The 22,790-nt window shown below is 43.2% G+C and overlaps 1 protein-coding gene across 11 annotated transcripts in view; it reads left to right on the top strand.

The window, feature by feature from the left end:
* KTN1 (kinectin 1) overlaps window positions 1–22,790 on the top strand; it is a 97,476-nt gene that overhangs the window by 552 nt on the left and 74,134 nt on the right. The window lies entirely within an intron of this gene.

Genomic DNA, 22,790 nt, shown 5'->3' with positions numbered 1-22,790 from the left:
CAAAATAATTAAGTGGGAAGTAGTTTCCTCCAGAGTCGGGGAATCCTGTTCTCAGACTGTTTCCCCCCTTCCCCCCCTTTTAATAGGAGAAATATTCCCCCCACCCACCCACAAATTCACCCCTAGAAGTCCCCACCCTTCTGGTTAGGAAATCCTGCGGAGATGTAAGGAAGGGTTGCTTCCCTTTTTCTAGCCTGTGCTGAAGGAATATAGGGAATCTCCCCCCCCCCCATTTTAAAAAATTGTTTGGCCTTTTTAGTCCGCATTAAAAAAAAAACCTGACAATCCAAGTTGGGGCACACCTGGGCTTGAGCTCTCACACCTGGGAGTGTGTCCTGTTGAGCACAGTGCGATTTGCTTCTGAGTAGGCATTGCTTTGCGCTGGGAGTGGGACTAGAAAATGCCAGCCTGTCTGTGGGTGTACCTGAAGGGTGTGTGTCCCTCCAGCCCCATGATAATAAATCTGGGGTGCTAAACCTGTGGTCCCCATGTGTTCTGGATCTTCTCACTGTTACCCCCCCCCCCCACATAGCTGCCAAGTTTTCCCTTTTCTCGCGAGGAAGCCTATTCAGCATAAGGGAAAATCCCTGTAAAAAAGGGATAACTTGGCAGCTATGCCCCCCCCCGCCCCTCCGTTCATAAAAGCTAGGGGTCCCTAACTGTGCCTTCAAATCCCTGCTGATAAAATAGTTTGGGGCGGGGTCTTCTGTTTCATAGAAGAAAGGGTGCTAAAGTTGTAAGGAGGCCTTCAAGACTAAAGGATATGCTCTTACCTATGGAGCTGTGTGTTTTAAAATTTATATTTTATTTCATTGATGTCCTGCTTTTCTCCCAAGGAGCTCAAGGTAGAATACCCATCCCATTTTATGCCCACACACCCCATTTTATCCTCACAACAGCACTCTGGTTAGACTGAGCACTTTCAAGGGTCACCCAGCAAGCCTCCTAATTTGAACCCTGATCTCCAGTCATCATCCAATACTCTTAACCACCATTGCACACACAAGTTCATTTTAGCTAAAAGATTCTTTAGGGATAGACTTCCTGGGATAGACTTCCTGGGTGAAGGCGATGGCAGTCTTCGGAAGAAAGTCCTGTGGGAATATGGAGGGTGAATTCTGAGTGACATGGTGTAATTAATGAGAATCTGATTAGAGTGCAATATCTTGGGGAGATGTGTAGTATTTATGAGGAGGGATAGGCTGAGGTGTGGACTCCTAATTTTTGAAGGGCTCAAGGGAATGGAATTCATGCCTCGCAAGTTTGCTTTGCGGGAAGATGATCCAATGCTTGGGGGTTCTATGCTCCCAGTGCTATGGTTCCTTCGTTGGCCCTGAATGCATTTCTGGTTCACTCCTGGAGTGTTGGAATTCCTTCAGGAGTTCATTGCAGGTTCGTCTAATTATCGGTGCTCCCTCGTGACACTCTCATTGTGGACTTGATGGATCTTGATGATAGAGTGAGATGTAGACTTTGCGTCCAAGTCTCAAAGCAGACTTTTCTCTGCCTTGCTTTAACTTATTTACATTTGGATCAAGTTCTCAGTGCTGGTTTAAGTTTCAGAAATGAAATGTCAGCGTTCAAAAGAAAAATTGGCTGTGGATTTTGCCCTTCACAGGAAATAAGAAATTATACGTTGGTGGGCCCACTTTGGAAAATAGTTCTCATTGTGCCTGTGCTGTTCATATATGGTTCCTGGAAGATTAAGGAAATCTTGTGCTATACCTAAGGTAGACTTTAGGTGGTTTCTTAGGTATGTTGGCTCAAGCCTTGGTGTGAATTCTTCTTGGAAGGCTGTTCATCTGTGCTTGGCTGAACATGGGTGGGGGAAACAAAGACTTGGTTCAGGCAGGCTAATGCCTAGCAGTACAGGAACGAACTGGCACAAGCCTTGCGCTTGCATTCCCTTTCTCCCCTTTCTCCATGTTAAAAAACGTCCACTTCAGAGCTAATCACAGTTGCTCATGATGTTGGAGCACAAGGAACTGTGTTCAGATCCAGAACAGAAACTTTCTATTGGCTCATGTGTGATAGGGAAAGGAAGGAAGGGGATGTTTACATACCTTTGTCTAAACCTGGCTGTCAGTCTTCCTCTAAATTCGTAGAGCCTAGGGCTTGCTGATCAGAAGGTCGGTGGTTCGGATCCCCGTGATGGGGTGAGCTCCCGTTGCTCAGTCCCTGCTCCTGCCCACCTAGCAGTTCGAAAGCACGTCAAAGTGCAAGTAGATAAATAGGTACTGCTCCAGCAGGAAGGTAAATGGCGTTTCTGTGTGCTGCTCTGGTTCGCCAGAAGCAGCTTTGTCATGCTGGCCACATGACCTGGAAGCTGTACGTCGGCTCCCTCGGCCAATAACACGAGATGAGCGCCGCAACCCTAGAGTCAGTCACAACTGGACCTAACGGTCAGGGGTCCCTTTACCTTTAATGCCATGGTTGACCAAGTGAATTGTGAAAGAACATTGTCACCAATTAAAACATTTGAGGGAGGAGAGGCATTCAAGCAAGTGAACTAAATAGTTCATATAATAAAAGAAATGTAACTGCTGAAACAGATCAATTTCGTCACTTATTCTAAGGCATTTCTCTCCTCCCTCACCCCATTTTACTTTATTGAAAGCACTGCAATGTGTAAGTGAGGCCAGTCCTTCAATTGCAATGAAAAGTGAACATCGTTTTGCTCTTTATAAATTCTGGAACAGGGACTTGAAAAGCTTATGTTGGAGGAAGTAGAAGTGTACTACGGTAATAGGTTCTAGGCATAACTATTTCTATAAAGGTACCCCTCTTCACTCTTGCATGACAGCTGCATGAGTCTGCTATATACAGTATGCACCATGGCTTAATCATCAGGTTTAGCTTGATAAAACAGTTTCAGTAATAGATTCTCTGGGTTCCCTTTACTGCTTGCTGGGAATGTTGTAGGGACTTGGCATCTTGCATTTCTTCAAAAGATGTGGCGTACAGTACTTTGCTTCAGATGTCACTGACTTTAGGGAAGCAGTAGCTGTTAATAGAGCAGCAAATGAAGTCTTAACCCTCCAGTCCTAAATATACTTCTCTTGGACCTGTCCCATTGATTTCAGTGAACTTCCAAATATGTATGTGCTTAGACTACAGCCTAAAACGAATAGATCGTGTAGTTCTGTTTTCCTTGTATGTTAAAATTACAATAGTCATCTTCATCTTAAAGTAATGGAAAAGGTGAATATGAAGTTAAGGCATTTGTGTGGAAACTCTGAGTACAGTAGCTCTAATTAATTACTACTCGGCCTACAGCCTCCCTTTCAGGCTATGATAAAGTCTCAGGGATATGATTCTGAAGCTGCCTCCCCACCCCACCCCTGGTATATATGTGGGCAAATGTGTGAATAAACGAGCAATGAGCTTTCATTGCATTGCTTTTCTGTTCACCAACCTTGGATTCTTTTTTATTTTGATTTATGTATTTTGTGGTTCTGTAGTGTGATTTTATCCTGTGAACTGCCCTGAGACCTGCGGGTATAGGGCTGTTTACAAATTTAATAAATAATAACAATAACCTTGCAATTCAAACTCTAGTACAGGCTTCCTCAACCTCGGCGCTCTAGATGTTTTTGGCCTACAACTCCCAGGATCCCTAGCTAGCAGGACCAGTGGTCAGGAGGGGTGATGGGAATTGTGGTCTCAAAACATCTGGAGGGCCAAGGTTGAGGAAGCCTGCTCTAGTAGTTTACTTCTTGCCTATGTGTGCTATAATAATAATTAAATGGTCCTTAAATTTATGGACTTTAAAAATGAGCTGTTATGATTTCTAAGGTGATGTCCTAGTAATAATGTAATTCTCCCCCTAATCTGTTAGATGTGGAGTCCAAGCTTTGTTTACTCACTACATAAGAAGATAAGAGTTCTGCTGAATCAGGCCAAGGGCCAATGTAGTCCAGCATCCTGGTTTTCACAGTGGCCAGCCAGATGCCTATGGGAAACTTGTGAGCCCTGAGCGCAACAGCTCTGCCTCCTGCTATTTCCAGCAACTGGTATTCATTCAGAAGCAGCATGCTGCCTGCAATGGTGGAGGTAGAACATAGTCTGTCAATGGCTAATAACTATGATGGCTATTGTCAATTGATTAGTCTAACCTGCTTTTAAAGCTATCCAGGTGAGTGGCCACCTGTGCCTTTTATGGGAGTGAATTATATAGTTCAGCTATTTGCTATGTGAAGAAGCAGATTCTTTCAAATCCAACATTCATGTCCACCAGATGTCTGCAAGTTTGAGTGTTTACGGGAGTAAACCTCACTCTTAAGTGTGTACTGGAGTTTTTAGTTTGTATTCTAGAGCTAAACAATTGTATGAGTAGAACGTGTTCTGCTTGTACAGCAGGCTCTCCCCCTTCTGCCCTTGCACCCCCCCCTAAATCTGCTCTGGAGGAATCTGCAGAACAAATTTAGAGAGTATGTGGGGACAGGAGAAGGGGAGAGCATTCTGTCGCACAAGGAGAAATCTTTGTGCTGACAGAACTTTCCCCTTAGCTCTGTGTTGAATACATCCTGAAGCAGGGATCCCCAAAGCAGGGGGCCGGATGCGGCCCAATTGCCTTCTAAATCCGGCCCGCGGACGGTTCGGGAATCAGCATGTTTTTACATGAATAGAATGTGTTCTTTTATTTAAAATGCATCTCTGGTTATTTGTGGGACCTGCCTGGTGTTTTTACATGAGTAGAATGTGTCCTTTTATTTAAAATGCATCTCTGGGTTATTTGTGGGGCATAGGAATTCATTCATATTTTTTTTCAAAATATAATCCGGCCCCCCACAAGGTCTGAGGGACAGTGGACCGGCCCCCTGCTGAAAAAGTTTGCTGACCCCTGGACCTGAAGTATTGTAAAAGCCTGATAGAATCCCCACCTACAAAAAAAGTTGAGATTCCTGTCTCTTTAAAATTGTAATCAAGGATAAGACCTAAAATGTGAAGGTGTTCTTGAGGAATCTGATGCATATGCCAGATACTGTAAACAGGCTACAGAACTGGTAACACTGGAAACAACTATGCCATGCTAACCTTTTAATCTAACTAGCTGATCCTTTTTCTATACGCAGGATTTTCTCAACATAAGGAGTTTAGCAGCGGGTGGCTCGGAGGAAGACTCTTACAAGGGCCAGGAGTAGATGCTTAAAGCAGTGAAAATATTGGTAACGCTCCTTGTCCTATGCAGATTTAGTTGTGCCTAAACCTGCTGGGATCAACAGGCTTGGAAATGCCTGACATTGTGAAGGAACAGGCTGCCAGGAGTACTTAACTGAAAATCAAGCTGAAGATTGGTTATTTATTCAAGGAATAAAGTGAAGCACTCAAAATAGCATATACTGTACATAAATAGTGCCTACAGGACAAGTATATTGAAGTATGGTACTAACTCCTGGTAATGGAATAATGTTTGGTTTGGTTGCAATATCTTGCCGTCTAAAGAATGTGTATTTTAATGGGATTATTGGTTAGTAAGAGTTGGTAAGAACAGTATGCAGGAAGCTGGCCCTTGAGGATTGCGTGAACTGTTTAACAGTGAAATCAATTACTAGATGGGGATTTCCACACACACACTGCTAAATATAGTAATTTAAATTCCTGGTCCTTCAGCCTCAAAACTTTAATGAAAAGAAAGCTGTTGCACCTACAACACATTGGAAAGGGCACTGTTTAAATCTAAAATAGCATGCCTTAATCCAGTGCTTGCTTGTTGCAAATGCTGTCATTCAAGCTGCGCACAACGCAAGTGGGTTTTTGTTTTGTTTTTCCATTTGCTGTGTGCTCCAATTGAACTGCAAGAGCAGCTTACCAGAGGTCAATCAGTCAGTCTGTGACTTAAGATGGTTCTTCTAGACTACACTAGCTAGCTTTCTAAACCAAGTTACTGGAAAGTCAGTGCAATCAGAAAATGGCTCTTCCTCCTCTATTAAGGTTTGGCAGCTTGGTGATCCCCTAAGCATAACACAGGGATTGTCAACCAGCTGTGAAGGGTGCAGAATGTAGCCAGCAGGCTGCATCTGACTTGACAGATCAGAAGTAGTGTATACCTGACCAATATATGGGAGTGATAATGAAAACTTTATAGGGTTGTCATCAAGATAAATAAGTGGGAAATGTTGCTGCTAGTTCAGAGCCTTAAGGAGAAGGTAGAGTGCCAATTTAAATAACCTTAATAACTGTGAAGAAAGGCAGTAGTAACTGTGTTCTATAAAAACATGAGCCACTGTGGCCCTTCCCTCTGTTAAGTGGTGCAGCAAATACCGTAGCATGCCTTTGGTCATGAATTATTTCTATTGAAGACTGCAAACAAGAGTTTAGCATGCAGGCTGCAATTGTGAACCCACTTACCTAAGAGTAAGCCCCACTGAATCTGTGTTGCAGCCATAATTGTTCTGAATATGTACCATAGTTTCAATAGAGGAAAAGAAAGCACAACTTTCCTCTTGAAAAGCCTTTGCTGCTTCCTTTGGAAGGAATTGTAAAAGCACAACAAGTTTGTTTGGATCAAGGTTGGCTCTGTTTTGGGGTTCTCAACTAGAATCTCTCAGTTCTCTGTGTGGCTGTTAAGCTTGCAGGCTTCCCACAGGCAACTTGGGAGAACAGGATGCTGGACTAGATGGGCTATTGGCCTGATCCAGTAGGCTGTCCTTGGGAGTTGAAGATATTCCAGCATTCTGAGTCCTTGGGCAACCAGATGGTATGATCAGGAAAGAGCTGTACCTCGGAGTGCTGGGGCCCATAGAAGGCCTGTTCATTTGTTTATAGCATTTTTACCTTGCTCTTTGGTCAAGAAGGCTACCCCCAGCAACTTAAAAGAACAGCGGACAGTCCCTGCACTCAGGCTTAACAGTCTGAACAGGCTGTATTGTTGGATGCTGTGCCCAGGTCCTGCTTGCAGGCTTCCCACGGGCATCTGGTTGGCCACTGTTTCCTCAGGTGGCACAATGAGTCAGTGCACCTGACTGTTAAAACGGGAGGTTGTTGGTTTGAGGCCACCCAGGGATGGCTGTGGGCAGGATCCCTGGATTACTGGGGGTTGGACTAGATGACCCTTGGGATCCCTTCCAAATCTTAAGATTCCATGATTCTATGTGAGCAGGGTGCTGGACTAGAGGGGCCATTGAATGGATCCAGTAGGCTCTTCTTACAGTATGCTCTTAACCTTCATAATTAAAATATTTCCCCTTTTCTGCATAAAAAGGTGGGGAAACTGGTTTTTGGAGGAGATAGCAAATCTACATTTATGTAAATGTGTGTAAACGGTATCGCTGTTCTCTCAGTAAACACTCCGGATTCTCAATTAGTCTCTTAAGATGTTTTGATAGCATTTGCAGAACTTCCTTATTTAATGCTTGTCTGTTAACAATTCTACTTCATGTGTCTGAAGGCTGAAGCCTTGGAGAGCTCTTGCTTCAAAGTTAAGCGCTCAGGCTTCTTTAAGGGTATTCTCTCTTCCTCTTCAGAGAGTAATATTGGGAGCTGTGCCACGTTTCATACCATGTAAAAGGAAGAGCTAGACTGAGCTTGCAGAGGGCGGCGTGATTATGCAGCTATAGCTGTGTAGCAGCTCTCTCCCCTGCCCCCTTTCCACTCTTCCTGTGCTCCACCTTTTTCTACTTCTGAGATTAGATTATCATAGGTCAAAGTACTTCTAGTTGCTGTTTGAACCAGATTACAGTATGGGCGCTGGGAAAACTGAGCAGTTTGTGTTGGGGAACTTTAGTAAAAGCAGTAAAGTTTTCATTCCTCCCTTCAGGCAAAATGACTTGGGGGGGGGGAGAGGGGGGGAAGCTTTTCTGTGCCAGGGGTACAAGATAAGGGGTTGCTGAAGCAGCTTCCCCATGGAAGTCATAAACACATCACAGTGAAGATAATGAAATGGTGGTTTTGGTTCTGGAAAGATTTTAAAAAGTCCCCTTGCAGTGAACAGATTGAAGTCCTACTGCTCACTGCTGTTTCACAAAGTGGAACTAACTCATTTTTTCCCCTTTGCCCTCTTTCACATATGCTCAGATTTAGACAAAATACTTCAGATTCCTAAGAGTCAAAAGCAAATATTTATGGCTTGGCTTGTAGAACATTGAAAGAGAGACCCGATTAAATATTAGAATGCCAGCCCAACATTTTTAGAAGCCTAGGGAACCAGGCACCCAGGGTTTTTTACACCATGACATGCATATTTGACAGCCCTTTGAAAGTTAAATTAATCACTTTCTTGCAAGTAACATAAATTGCTCTTAAATAATGTTCCAGGTGGGTGGTATTAAACTGAGTTTAACCCACTGAAATTAATGAAAGTGACTAAGTTAGGTCCATTAATTTCAGTGAGCCTGCTCTGAGGAAAACTTAGTTGAATACCACCCAGTGTTGTTAAATAATTTTGATGGAAAAACACTGAAGTTTTGTAGCTGTCAATTGATGGTACAGTACTTTAGAGCCCACCAAAAGGTCACACAGCTCCTTGAAAGCACATGGTGTTTACAGGGTAACATGAGCAAAAGCCAGGACCCTGCCCTGAAGAGCTTACAATCTAAATATATACTGTGGTGCGCTGAGAGGTGGGGAAAGAGATGCAAGGATAAATAGTGATGATTGTAAGCAAATGCAATTATGCATCTTTAGAGTTTGTTACTGTTGGGGATTATGACTAACGGGATGAGCCAAAGTACTCGGTGTTTAGGATCTGCTTTTTCCTGTTCAGGTTTTAATAAGCCTTAGGAGTTGTTTTGATATGTGCTTTGCTCCCATATCAAGTGATATTATGAACAGTATGTTTTCCTGTTGAAACTGCAGGTGGTCTGTGGAAGTCTTTAAACCAGATTAAACCAGTGTCTGTCTTTGCCTGCCCCAGTTTTCATGAAGTTGGGAGTAGTCTCTGCATTCCTTTTTCCTAACTCTTTATATTTTAATGGAGGAATATAAAAAGCCGACTAGGAAATGTTTGCATTCCTTCCTTTTAAAGTATTTCTTTCTCCGTTGTGCTGGGTGATTGCTCAACATTTGAAATGTGGAAGTGTGTGCCACACAGTCCACGTGAAAAAAGTTTGTGTAACACTCGGTGCCCATCTTGGTCCCTTTATGAGTTTGTTTTGCAAGAGCTGAAAGTAAACACTGCAGCACACAATTCATAATTGCTCTGCTGCAACTAGCTGGACTTAATGAGTACTGTAGCTTAATTAGATTATATTTGAATGAATACATAAATTCTTCAAAATGAGCTTGAAGAGATATTAGTACATCAAATAAAGATGGAGAGATTTCAAATTTGCCTCGGTAGAAGCCTTCAATGAAAACCATTGTAGGGCAGTGACTATCCTAGGCCTTCATAACTTGTTTTATCGGGCTTTATGCAACCCAACAGCCATACAGGACCACCTCCAGTTTTAAGGAAGCTCTGGTGCCCTTTCATGGACCCCTCTGGTGGAGCGGTAGACAGATGCCTATGTGAAGCCCATAAGCAGGAAATGAGAGCGACATCACTCTCCTGCCCATGAAAATCCCCAGTAATTGGTGTTCAGAGGCCCACCATCTCTGATACTGGATGCAGACTACTTGATTAATGGCCATTGATAGACTTACCCTTCATGAATTTGTCTAATTCCCTTTTAAAAGCTGTCCAAGTTTATGACCATCACTACATCTTGTGATAGCATACTCAGTAGTTTGCCTGTGCGCTGTGTGAAGAAGTCATTTCTTTTGGCTGTCCTGATTCCTGAATCGCCTACCATTTAACTTTACTGGATGTCCTAGGGTTCTAGTATTGAGAGAGAGAGAGGGCGAGATAAGCTTCTCTGTATCCCCTTTCTCTATACCACGTTTAATTTTATACACCTCTGTCATCTCCCCGCTTTACACACCTTTTTTTGCTAAGCTAAGCAGCCCCAAACCTTTAGCCTTTCCTTACAGGGGAGTTGCTGTAGCCATTGATCATTTTGGCTGTACTGTTCTGCACTTTCCCCCAGCTCTACGATATACTTTTCAAGGTGTAGCGAACACCGTTTTGTACACAGTATCCGAAGTGCTCTTTTCATTCCCTTTTCTACTGATCACCAACAGGGAATTCACCTTTTTCATAGCTTCCTTGTATTGGATATTAGCAAGTTATTCACCGCAGCCCCAATATCTCCTCCCCCCTACTTAGTCACCACAGGTTCAGACCTCAGTAGTGTATATGTGAAGTTAGGGTTTTCTTCTTCTTCTCCCAAATGGAATCGGCTCTTCCTTACACTGAATGGCACTTGCCATTCTGCTGCCCATTCACCCAGTTTGGAGAGATGTTTTTGGAATTACTTGCGTTCTTCTTTTGTCTTTCCCACCCTGAATAATTTGGTATCATCAGCAAACTCTATACATATGCATGCAAAAGAATGTGCTATATTCAGAAGTAAGCCCCATTGAATTCAGGGGGACTTATTCCCAGATAATAACACATAAGATTGCAGGCTGAAGTTGCTGAATCAATGTCTACTCAGAAGATAGTCCTATTGAATTATTTGAGGCTTACTCGTAGGTAAGGGGGGATAGTATTGCAGCCTTAGTATCGGAAGGGATTGTGGGTTACTGATCCATCCCTGGTTTTAAGGAAGTGTACTTTATACATAAACCTTTCCTGGAAGGTGTTGCTTGTTTCAGCTTGGCTGGCAATCATTGTGTGTGTCATCCTTTCTCCTCAGTGTAATTTGGTTGTCTTTCCTGACTCAGCTAGAGCTGTTTGCTTTTTTCTTTTCTTTTTTTCTTCCTTTTTTCTTCTTGTTTTATTTCGCAATATTTTGCAATATTTCATTCAGTAACATCTTTAATCATTCCTTCAGTAGCACCTTAAAGACCAACTAAGTTTTTATTTTGGTATGAGCTTTCGTGTGCATGCACACTTCGTCAGATGCCCTGACGAAGTGGCATGCACACGAAAGGTGCATGCACACGAAAGCTCATACCAAAATAAAAACTTAGTTGGTCTTTAAGGTGCTACTGAAGGAATTTTTTTATTTTGTTTCGACTCAAACCAACACGGCTACCTACCTGTATCTTTAATCATTCTTTGCAATACATACTATACATATCTATCTATCTATCTATCTATTTTCCATATTTGTACCATTATGACTTCCCCGCACCCGTGCTCAGCTTCCATTGTTAGAGCTGTTTTCTTTTGTGGACCAGTTTCTCTGACTTACCAGGCTGAACTTGGATGAGGAGGGGTCTTCCTCTGAGCAGTGAGATGGGCTAAATTTTCATCGGGTCACTTCCCGTCTATCATCCCATCATTCACTTCCTCACTCCAAGCATACAGTGAGATGATGTTCTGTAGCAGTGCACATCCCGGGGGTAGAGAAGGCAGAATGTGATATGAGAGGCTGTTTCAATAATACATAGGCCCTAAAGTGAAATAATTGTCGTTTCATGGACAGAAAGATGAGTGTAATTTAGGATCCAATTCAGTCATGCATCCAATGAAGTGGACTGTGGTCCTCAAAAGTTATGTCATAATAAATTTGTTAGCTTTGAAGTGTTGCAAGACTCTGTGGTTGTTGTTTTTGTGTGTGTGTGTGTGTGTGTGTGTGTGTGTGTTGTTTGTATGTTTGTTTGCAGCAACAGGCCAGCTGGAAATTGCCCCAGTACAGTATAACAAAATTGCATGCAGCTGCTGAAAACCAGCTGCAGCCATTACATTAACTCTTAAGGAATTTGGTGTGTGCTGGCTAGAGCTGAGATGGAGCAGAAGCAGGGAAGCAATGGAAAGGGGAGGCTCAAAAAGCAGGGAAACAGCAGGGTGGAGCTGGATTTTAAGAAGGATTTGGCATTTTGCAGTGGGAAGGAAGTGATTCACAAGTCTGTCCATTTTTGCAAACAAATCCATGAAAACTAAAAGCTGAGACATTTTTACTAGCATTTGACAGAAAGCAAATCATTTGGCTCATTGGCGTATGTGTGCTGAAAGCAGGGGAGAACAAGCTCTCCTACAGAAGTTTCCTCTCTGTCTCTTCAAGCTTTTCATAGCTGCCTCATTTATATTGATAAAGAGTCTCCAGTGCACTGGATTGAGGTGACCCTTCAGACCTATTGCTGATTTCTTTTTCTCCTCCTAGGTGTAGCTTAACCTCAGGAGATAGGAAGGAAGCTTTTATAACTTGTCATGCGTCACTAGTAGAGAAATACGGTATGTCTCTCCTTATATTTATGGTGCTTGATTCCTCCCCCCCCCCCCCCGCTTCCTTTCACAATCGTTCCACCAGATGCCTGGGAGTTTTATCAGCAGCATTGGGTTGCTTGCAGGATGATTTGAGCCTAGTCACAGCTTATTTCTGATAGTTTTGACCCTGGGAAGATGACTAAGCAGTTGTGTGCCAATGTAAATCCTTCTGGCATAGCTGTAGGCAGGACTTGGACTTGCAGGTAACTGATGGGGATGGCAAAATGTCCTTAAAAGCTTGGATTCATCTTTGATCCCAACTGAAGACCTTCCTCGCCACCACCCCAAATGACTTTAAAGAAAAGTCTTAAAATGGAAATGGCAAGTGACAAACTTCAGAATTTCATGCAACGTGTATAAACTGCAAGTACTGGTGGCATTTAAAATTGGTGAGGGATTTGGAGTTGAAGGATGAACAGTGAAGGAATCAAATTTGCAAGTGGAATTGAGTTATTCAGAATGAGCACTGTCTTAACTGGTTGGCTAGCCAGCAGAATGGCAGAGGAGATCTAACCGTAAATGGGCAGAACAGTGCATATTGTGTGATGACTCATCTCGATTCTGTGTGTGTTTTTGTGATTACTTGTGAAAGTGATCTTGGTTATATTGGAAAGATCTCTAGAATCTCAAGCGCAGTGATGTAGCAGTGAAATAAAGGCAGAAACGAATAAGGAAAGGGTTGACGCTAATAACAGCAAGTAACAATGGTGCTGTATAATTGTTTCCATGGACATGAGTAGAATGCAATGTATAGTTTTGGGTTCCTCATCTTGAATGCAACAGCTCAGTGAACATAAGAAGCTGTTTTCTAGACCATAGGTCTGTCTATCCCTGTATTGTTGACTCTTGCTGACAGTGACACTCCAGAATCTCAGGCGGGGTTATTTCCTATTGCTGTATGCTTTTTTCTGTCTAGAGATTGTAAGGAATGAACCGGGGATGTTTGGTTTTACAAAAATTCCTTCCAGCAGCACCTTAAAGACCAACTAAGTTTTTATTTTATTTTGCACACTTTTTCAGATACACACAAAGGTAAAGGTAAAGGTAAAGGAACCCCTGACCATTAGGTCCAGTCGTGACCGACTCTGGGGTTGCACGCTCATCTCGCATTATTGGCCGCGGGAGCCGGCGTATAGCTTCCAGGTCATGTGGCCAGCATGATAAAGCCACTTCTGGCGAACCAGAGCAGCACATGGAAACGCCGTTTACCTTCCCGCTGTAGCGGTTCCTATTTATCTACTTGCATTTTGACGTGCTTTCGAACTGAGCTCATACCAAAATAAAAACTTAGTTGGTCTTTAAGGTGCTGCTGGAAGGATTTTTTTTTTTGTTTCGACTACGTCAGACCAACACGGCTACCTACCTGTAACTGGTTTTACAAAGCATGTGCTCTGCCATGGAGCTATGCCCCCCACCCCCGCCATTCAAATGTTACCTTTGTGTGGGAAGTGCTATGGCTCAGTCTGATCCCATTGACACTCTGTGTAAGATATCCTACCTCTCTATGGTGTTGTCACCGACTTTGCATGAGAAGTCCTTTCAAAGTAGAAAGCTGGCACATTAAGCAAAAGGCTGAGCTAGAGCCTCCTGTGACCCACTAGCTTTCTGCATAATAGCTATCTGCATGCAGAAGTCTTGAGAAAATACAATCCTCTGTGTATGTTTCTAAATTGGGCAGACTTGGGAGGGTTGAACACATCCTCCACCCCACCCCACCCCCAAGCATCTGAATTAGCTCTGACTTGGTCATGAAAATAGAACCAGGCTTAAAATCTCAATTTTTCATTGCTCATGTGGTATGACTTAAACTAAAAGGGCAGGTTTGCCCTACTTCATATTATATCAAAACCAAATTTAAGCAATTATTGGTGCAACACTTGATGATCCAAGAAAATGTCTCTCAAGATTTATTTTGGAGCTCTGGTACAAAATTGTGAATAAAGTTGCAATCCTAACCTCACTAACTTCAGAGTAAAGGTAAAGGTAAAGGGACCCCTGACCATTAGGTCCAGTCGTGACCGACTCTGGGGTTGCGCGCTCATCTCGCATTATTGGCCGAGGGAGCCGGCGTATAGCTTCCAGGTCATGTGGCCAGCATGACAAAGCCGCTTCTGGCAAACCAGAGCAGCACATGGAAACGCCGTTTACCTTCCCGCTGTAGCGGTTCCTATTTATCTACTTGCATTTTGACGTGCTTTCGAACTGCTAGGTTGGCAGGAGCTGGGACCAAGCAACGGGAGCTCACCCCGTCACAGGGATTCGAACCGCTGACCTTCTGATCAGCAAGCCCTAGGCTCAGTGGTTTAACTTCAGAGTAAGTCTCATTTAATTCACTGCTAGCACTCGTATTTGCTTTGAAATTGCTATGGTCTATGTAAGAAATGTCCCTTGGAGCCAAGCGGTACCTAGCAACATGTTCATGAAGATTCTCAGCTTTCTGAAGCTTTAGTTCTAAATGGAAAACTCAGATTGGTTTCTAGAGTCAAATCGTACTGGAGTATTGGCAGAGTTATTTACCAACAATTCTGATTGCACCATTGAGGGCACTAGGAGAAGGGGACGACAGAGGACAAGATGGTTGGACAGTGTTCTCGAAGCTACGAACATGAGTTTGACCAAACTGCGGGAGGCAGTGCAAGACAGGAGTGCCTGGCGTGCTATGATCCATGGGGTCACGAAGAGTCGGACACGACTAAATGACTAAACAACAAAGATAAGGACAGCATGCAAGAAGCTGAATTGGTCTTCTGAAGCCAATGCGTATACCGACTCTTGTTTTTGTCTAGAAACAAAAAATATTCCTGTAGTTCTTACTGGTAATAGAGCATTGAACATGAAAAATGCAAGTTTTGCTTCTGTTTAGCCCATACTTGCACCTCCACTATATCTGTCCACAAGCGGACTTCCTTTGAAGGGTATGTAAAAGAAAATACTGGTACTTGTAAGTTTCCTCTAAATCAGGCATCCCCAAACTTCGGCCCTCCAGATGTTTTGGACTACAATTCCCATCTTCCCTGACTGGTCCTCATAGGTAGGGATCATAGGAGTTGTAGGCCAAAACATCTGGAGGGCCGCAGTTTGGGGATGCCTGCTCTAAATGTTCTAATGCTAGTAAATTTGTTGGGGAGATTAAAGTAATGTGTGTGTAGTTCTGAATTCTCATGGGACTTTTCATAGATAAAACCCCTATGATACATTACTGGTGTAAGGTTACATGCTAAACTTAGTACTGTACCATGCTTTTGGCATGGCAAGTATACAAGAGGAGTAGCAGTATTTATCTTTTCAATGAGCTAGTCTTCACAATATGGAATCATTTGTTTCCTAAACTGAAGCTTGTATGGGTGCTATTCTCTGACCTTGAATATTACTGTTTTTAAAAAAACCCACATTTAAACACAAACTCTTCAAACACATACAGGGAATTGGTGGGATAAAGAATGATATTTGAGGGGGGAGTGTTGGTTAAATTTTATGTGATTTGGTTAGAGCAAATATATTAAATGTAGAGCAAGTGTATTAACTGAGCAGCATTTTTTAAAAAGTCATACTGCCTATGGAACAAATGTCTGCAGGTGGGTGAGAGAGACTCGATCAGTGCATTAAAACACTCTTCCCTTTATAGAACTTTCTTTATCCTTGTGTGTCTTGATGGGAAGCCTTTTGCTCATTTTCCATGTCCTGATCTTGTGTGATGCTTGAACTGAGCCATTCAGAGAGGCAAATTTAACCATACAGTACTTCATATAGCTGAGGGCAAAATCCTTTCTAGAGTAATCTTCCAAGTCTCATTGAAACAGGCAGAAGATTTGCTACAGTGGAGCTCAGCTCCTGCTATGCTTATAGTTGTTCTATCTAAAGTCACGCAGGTCTATCCACAAGCCCTGCATTGGTGGAATAATGCCTGTGAAATCACATGGAAGCTGCTTAAAACTCCTCTGGGGAAAAGCTGGGCCAGAGAGTGGCATGTTAAGTATTGAGCTGGGCTAGTTGAAATGCCCCTGGTAGATTGTCACTGTCTCAAAACTACCCTAACTCAATTTAGAATCTTGTGTGCTGGTTCATGTGTAACCCTTTTTCTCTTTTGGAAAATTCTTCCATGCAGTCAACATGTATTACTAGAACTGCATATGCATGTATTGTACATTGTTTTAAATGTGGTCTAATTGACTTCATCCATTTGCATTTTATTTATTTATGCCATTTCTATACCACTGAATATATATATATATATATATATATATATATATATATATGGTGTACAGACAGTGAAAGCAGCAGCGACAAACAGACCACTCGAACAATAAATATTACAGAAACACAGCTGCATGTAAAATGTTGCATTAATGCAAAATTACTAGCAACCACAATGCAGTTATCAATTCCAAGACACCTCCTCTTTCATGCTCCTGGCTTTTACCCGGAACTCCACCCATCACTCCTGGCTCTTACTTAGGGCGAAGACAAACTCACAGCCTCACCCATATAAATCTCCCAAAGCGGAGAATTCCTGGAACCTGCTGATATCACCTTAGTACAGTGGACCCTCCGGATACGAACTTAATTCGTTCTGGGGGTCCGTTCGCACCCCCAAAATTACGCAAATAGAGGCGCACCTCTGCACACACACACACAGCGCAATTGAGCGCTTCTGCGCATGCACAAGGTGCACAGAGCTCTTCTGCGCATGCACGCAGCGAAACCCAGAATCGTACACTTCCAGATTTGCCATGACCGTAACCCGAAGATTCCATATCCAGAGGGATACATAAGTAGAGGTACGACTGTAGTCTCTCACTCTAGGCTTGCTTTTCATGGGCAGGCCCAAGGTAGATGGAGCATCCTCAGGCTGCCCCCAGCTGTGTCTCATTCATTCTCTGCAGCCAGCCCCAGGTATAGCAAATTTGAAGAGTTTTCCATGGAGTCCCAAGGAAAGACTAAAAAGACACTCTTCCCAGTTCTTTCTCTAACCTCTGCCCATTTCTTCTTTGTATATAGCGACTATCAAATGTGATTAATAAAAATAATAATTATACAGGTTTGGAAAAGCAGGGTAAGCAATATGCAGATGTTAGTGTGCTCTGTCTCTGCTTGATATGTGTTGGATTACTGATGCCTACAGCTTTTGATGAACATACTTTGGCATGTGTGTAGAAATACCCTCTTCATACTAATTTGCTAGGTTGGAATGGGTCATTCCTCCTTCAGTTCCACGCTATCAGTAACTCCTTTCATTCCTCCTACTTAACAATAGAGCTATTGAATCTGCGGAAGGTTAACGAAGCATTTTTCTTCGTCAGCTGCCCAGTCTCTTTGTATGTGTGAACAGCAGACTGAATAGAAATAACAGACAAAATGTTACCGGGTCGCTGTGATGCGCGCTTTAAGTTGAAGGCCTGTTTGGGTTTCCAGATTGCCGGCTCCCTTGGGGTTTTGTTGCAGAAACCTGAAGTACTCCATAACATCTTTTTCCCATTTTGTTTTGTTGTGTCAAAACATAGGAGTGTGCTTCACCAGGCAGACTTCAGTTTCCAGTTGAGAATTCTTCTTAATCGCTTCCTCCTCTTTTCCCCAGCCTCAGATTATGTCTGTCCTTCAGGATGGAGCTCAATATCATTCTGCGTCAGCTACAAGTCTAGGGAGGTGTGATGTCTCTCCCATCTCTGGGTAGCAGAAACGGCCGTGAACTGTCCTGAGACTGCATGCTAGGGCCCAGACTACATGTATCTTTGTGTATGTGTGTGTGGTTTTTAAATAGGAGCTGCAGCTGGGGAGGGGGAAGAAACATTTGGATCAGGGTCATGCTGTGCTTGATTTTTGTTGGGAATGAAGCATGGATCAGGGAGCCCTTGTTGCTGCTATTAAAAAATATACACCAATGAACCCACCCATACAACTGTATGCAAACATGTCTTTGATTTAAAGTATACTTTTGGGGGGCCCTAGGAAATGAAGACTCAAAAACATAAGAGCAGCCCTTCTAGATCAGATTGATGTATAGTTATAGCATCTACGGTATATAGAACCTTCAGGTCCAAGAACAATATGCCTCTTAATACCAGGGTTTTTTTTGGGGGGGGGAGCACTTGGGATAGTAGTGAGAGTTCTGGAGGTGTGCTGAGATGAATACAGGAAGCGGCCAGTTTAGTGTTAAAATGCTAGACAAAAAGCACAGGAAACTCTTCTTCAGGCAGCCCATAGGGTGGATAGGATGTTTATACGCTCCAGGTTGGGGGAAACCCTCCACCTACGTCGGCATCTGTTCTCACTGAAATTTCTGTTCTCGTCTGGCACTTGGAGAAATAATGTTCACTACTCATAACTTCCTCTGTCGTATTCCTGCTAACAACTCTTAGTTGCTTATGTTCTACCCAAAAAAGCACAGAGATCTCACACATACACTGCCTCTGCTCTTTTCAAGCTCCCCCCCCCCCGCCTCACCCAGTATAGAGGTGAGATTGGTCTTATAGAGCTGGAATCCTGTTCTGATCCAAGGTGGATTTTAAAATTCATGTGCTTTTTATCCGGGAGTAGTGAGGACACTGATTCCTCCATCCTTTCTCTTGTTCATCTAAAGAAATGATGTTAATAGAGGGTGAATGTTCTTTCTAGTGGTGAATAGAATTGAGCCAGCCCTCTGGCTTGTCTCTGAAGAATAGCTGAACTCGCAATTGTCCAGGGTATTACTGCACTGTGGTGTTGGCTAGTAAGTGTAAGAATTGCAGCTATTCCCTCTCTTCCCTCCCTCCCCTGATCCCAAGGCCTTGGGAGCTTTGCCAAACAGCATTCTTCTGTGCATGTATGTGGAAGATAGGAATGCAGAGCATCCTACTTGCTCACTGGTTAAATTTTGGTCATTGTTTCGCATGAAGGAAGTTGACTGCTCTGTTCTCAGACGTACGTTATGGGCAGCTCAGTCTTTGCACAATCTTCCAGCATAACCCCTGGAACCCTCAGAGTTATCCTGGTGCTGAACATCTGGTCAAATCAAACACCTTCTGTCTATATCATTTGCTAGGGTAACCCAAGGCTTCGCGTGAACAAGGGTAGGTACTGTAAGCCCACAACTTATGTGCATTTAACTTGTACAGTTTCCAGATTTACACACATGAGGGTTCTGGGAGAAGAGACTTTGGGAATCCCATTGAACCCAGTGTATTTTCACTATACATGACTTTGGTTTTAGACACGATCCCTGGAACGTAACCCAAGCGAAAATTGCAGGGCAGGATCTGAAGAGTAGTTGGACAAGACATTCTAGGGTTGATTACTGCAATACGCTCTTCTGGGGGCTACCATTGGAGACTCTGAAACATATTATCAATTGCTAGGGTACATTCACATCCCCCCCCCCTGCACTGGCCAGTTACACAGGTTGCTAATTTGCTTCTGGGCAAATACAAAGTGCTGGTTCTAAGCTTTTCAGTCTTGGACGCATACCTTCAAGTTCACCTTTCCCTTTTTGATCCAACCTACCAGTTGAAGGCAAGTCAGAAGGCACAATTTGCCATCCTCTCTTTACGGTGGATCTTTATAGTAATGGCTAGAAACAAGAGCTTCACAGTTATGACCCCACAAGCGTTGGAACCTCCTTCCTGAATAAGATAGGAAATAATAGCAGAAGCAGTTGCCTGATTTACATCGCTACATACCGTACGTAATGCTAGTGGTGGCTTTGAGTATTTATGGAGAAAAGCCTCTGTAGATGTAAAACACCTTGTTTGTTTGTTATGACTGTGGAAATGATGTGGCTTCTTTTTAGACAGAGCTGGCAACATAATTTAAAGTTATGACTGGAACCTATCTTATCACTGCAACAAGTTATACCGGTAGCAAGCTGGGGGATGACACACAAATTGTGAGCAAGTTTCCAAAGCTGTGGATTAGTATACTGGAGAGGAGATTACTACTGCTAAGAACAAAGTTCTTATCCATTTGCTTTTAAACTGCCACAAAGCTAATTTTTGAAGTGTAGTTTTGCCATTAAAATGGATTCTGTAAAACTACGAGTCCTTTCTCCTGGGTGAATAGAATATAATCTTATTTAAACCAACTGGATTTTGAAATAAATCCAACTTCAAAATGGATCTTGAATTAAATATAAACATGTCTAAATTCATCATCACTCAAAATGGAATGCTCTGCTATATTGTAAGTTACTTTTGTTGCGCTGCCCAGGTCTAGAACCTCACAAGGGGTACCGTATATTCCGGCGTATAAGGCCAGGCATATAAGACGACCCCCAACTTTTCCAGTTAAAATATAGAGTTTGGGATATACTCGTGGTATAAGAAATACGACCCGGCGTATAAGACGACCCCCGACTTTTGAGAAGATTTTCCTGGGTTAAAAAGTAGTCTTATGTGTACTTATTGGTTGTTTAGCAGTTAACCATGGTTCGTTGTTTACCAAGATCCCTGGTTATTACCTAACGTGAAGCTGAGATTCTTTGAAACTGAATTCAAGGGGAATGGGGAGGCCTGAGCCTGACACTTAGTTCAGGCTCATTCCATCATGGTTTACTACTCCACATGGTTTACTACTCAGTATTCACAAAAGCCTTCAAAGTTCACATTAGGAGGGTTACTGCTTCCTTGATGGCTCCTGTTCCCAGAGTCCTTTCCATGTTCCTCCCTCCATAGAATCATCTCTGTGTTACTGCCAAGCTGGCTTGAAGTGGAACAGTTGTGGACTCTCCTTCCTTGGAGGTTTTAAAGCAGAGGTTGGACGGTTGTCTGTCATGGGTGCTTTAGTTGAGATCCCTGCATTGCAGGAGGTTGGAAGAGATGACCCTTGAGCGTCCCTTTCAACTCTATGAAGTATAGCTAAGCTTACAGTGGCTGAGGTCAGCCCTTGCTGAATAATAGTCAAGTTTAGGGTGGGAGGAAACACAAAAGGGAAGAATATCATTCAAGAAGTGCTTAAGAACATAAATGAGGTCAGGACCCTTGCCCGTGCAGAAGTCATATTCTTTTTCCTTGAACTCTTTGGAGCTCTTAGTTCAGGCATGCATTGATAATGTTTGTAGGCTTGGAAACCTAGAAGTACCATAGAATGAGCTTCCTGTTAGCTGCCTTGCAAAGCTCGCATGGTGCCTGGACCTAGTTGGCAATTCTTTCCTCCCTTTGCCAAAACATTGCAGCCAGAATAAATCACACCTACAGTATGATGACGGTAAAGCAGCATAATTGACCATAGACCTTAGTGCAGAATTCCATCTTTGTAAGAAGCTGTGTAATTATACTCCTTCCCAGGCTTGGAAAAATCCTAGACATCGAAAAGCTGATGCTGATGCCTAAGAATGTCTCCTTTCTACCCTCCCTGCATGGAACTGGAAAACAGAGGGGGGGATTCCCAAACCCCTAATTCTGGCGCCTGCAACTCTTCCATAATAACAGCCCACCAGCCTGCAAGTCTGTGTTTGCCTTCTTTAAACCACTTTAACTGTGTGAGGTAGGGGGGAGAAGTGCAGTTGGAAAGCCTTTGGGGGTGACAAAAACGGAGGAAATGAGGTAGGGTTGTGACTTCGTGGTAGAACACACGGCTTGCATGCAAAAAGTCTGTTTCATTGCCTAGCATCTCTGACTTGGGCTGGGGATTGCTCCTGTTTAAAACCCTGGAGAGCCACAGCAAGTTGTTGTAGGTCAGGCATCCCCAAACTGTGGCCCTCCTGGTGTTTTGGCCTACAACTCCCATGATCCCTAGCTAACAGGACCAGTGGTCAGGGATGATGGGGATTGTAGTCCAAAAAGTCTGGAGGGCCGAAGTTTGGGGATGCCTGTTGTAGGTCATAGGGAGACAATGTGATGTCCTCAAGATGTTGTTGGCGTCCAGCTCCCATCAGCCCCAGCCTATGTGGTCAGGGATAATGCAAATGAGAGTCCAACATCTTCGGGAGAGAGCGCACCACTCTGGCTACCATTGGTGGAGATGATGACTAGGCTCCCTATGTTCCACTTCTTAGAGTAGCTTAATCATTCACTCTGGGTAGAGCCCTCTCCCCAAATAATATAAGAGAATACTGTTGTTGTTGTTGTTGTTGTTGTTGTTGTTGTTGTTGTTGTTGCCGCCTCCTCCTTCGAGTTATCTGCCAGTGCATTTTATGCCATTGATAGTCATATATTTTGTTCATTTTTTACACCTCTAATATTCTTAAGAGGATCTCTTCTCCAGTCCTCAGAGAGTAGCTGGAAGTGGAGAGGCAGAAAAAGGTCCTCCTTTCCTTCCACTCTGCAGTTTTAATCTGAAATCTTACTGTGCCCAGAGCTCAGAAACTGCTCACGCTAAAGAAATTCCTTGTTGCAAAATGCACCTAGGAACAATGGGAGTTTCGAACACTGTTGTGGACTTCTACTAGAGCTTCTCAATTTCACTGGAAATCTGCTATTTGTGTTCTTGCCCTTCCTTAAACTACCAAGTTCTGCAGGTTATACTGCAGAGCCTAGACTGCAAGTCAGAACCAGAGCACCGAGGTCAGTATAACAGCTTGATGACATCTGAGGGCAGCTCACCAGATGGTACAGATTCCCTGGTATGGTTGGAATGGGAGGCATTTACCTAGAGGGCTGAGATTATTGTGTTCAGCAAATGGCTTCAT

Source organism: Zootoca vivipara, chromosome 1 (genome assembly GCF_963506605.1).
Source record: "Zootoca vivipara chromosome 1, rZooViv1.1, whole genome shotgun sequence".
NCBI classification, from domain to species: Eukaryota; Metazoa; Chordata; class Lepidosauria; order Squamata; family Lacertidae; genus Zootoca; species Zootoca vivipara.
This window is presented reverse-complemented; position numbering and strand designations above follow the sequence as displayed.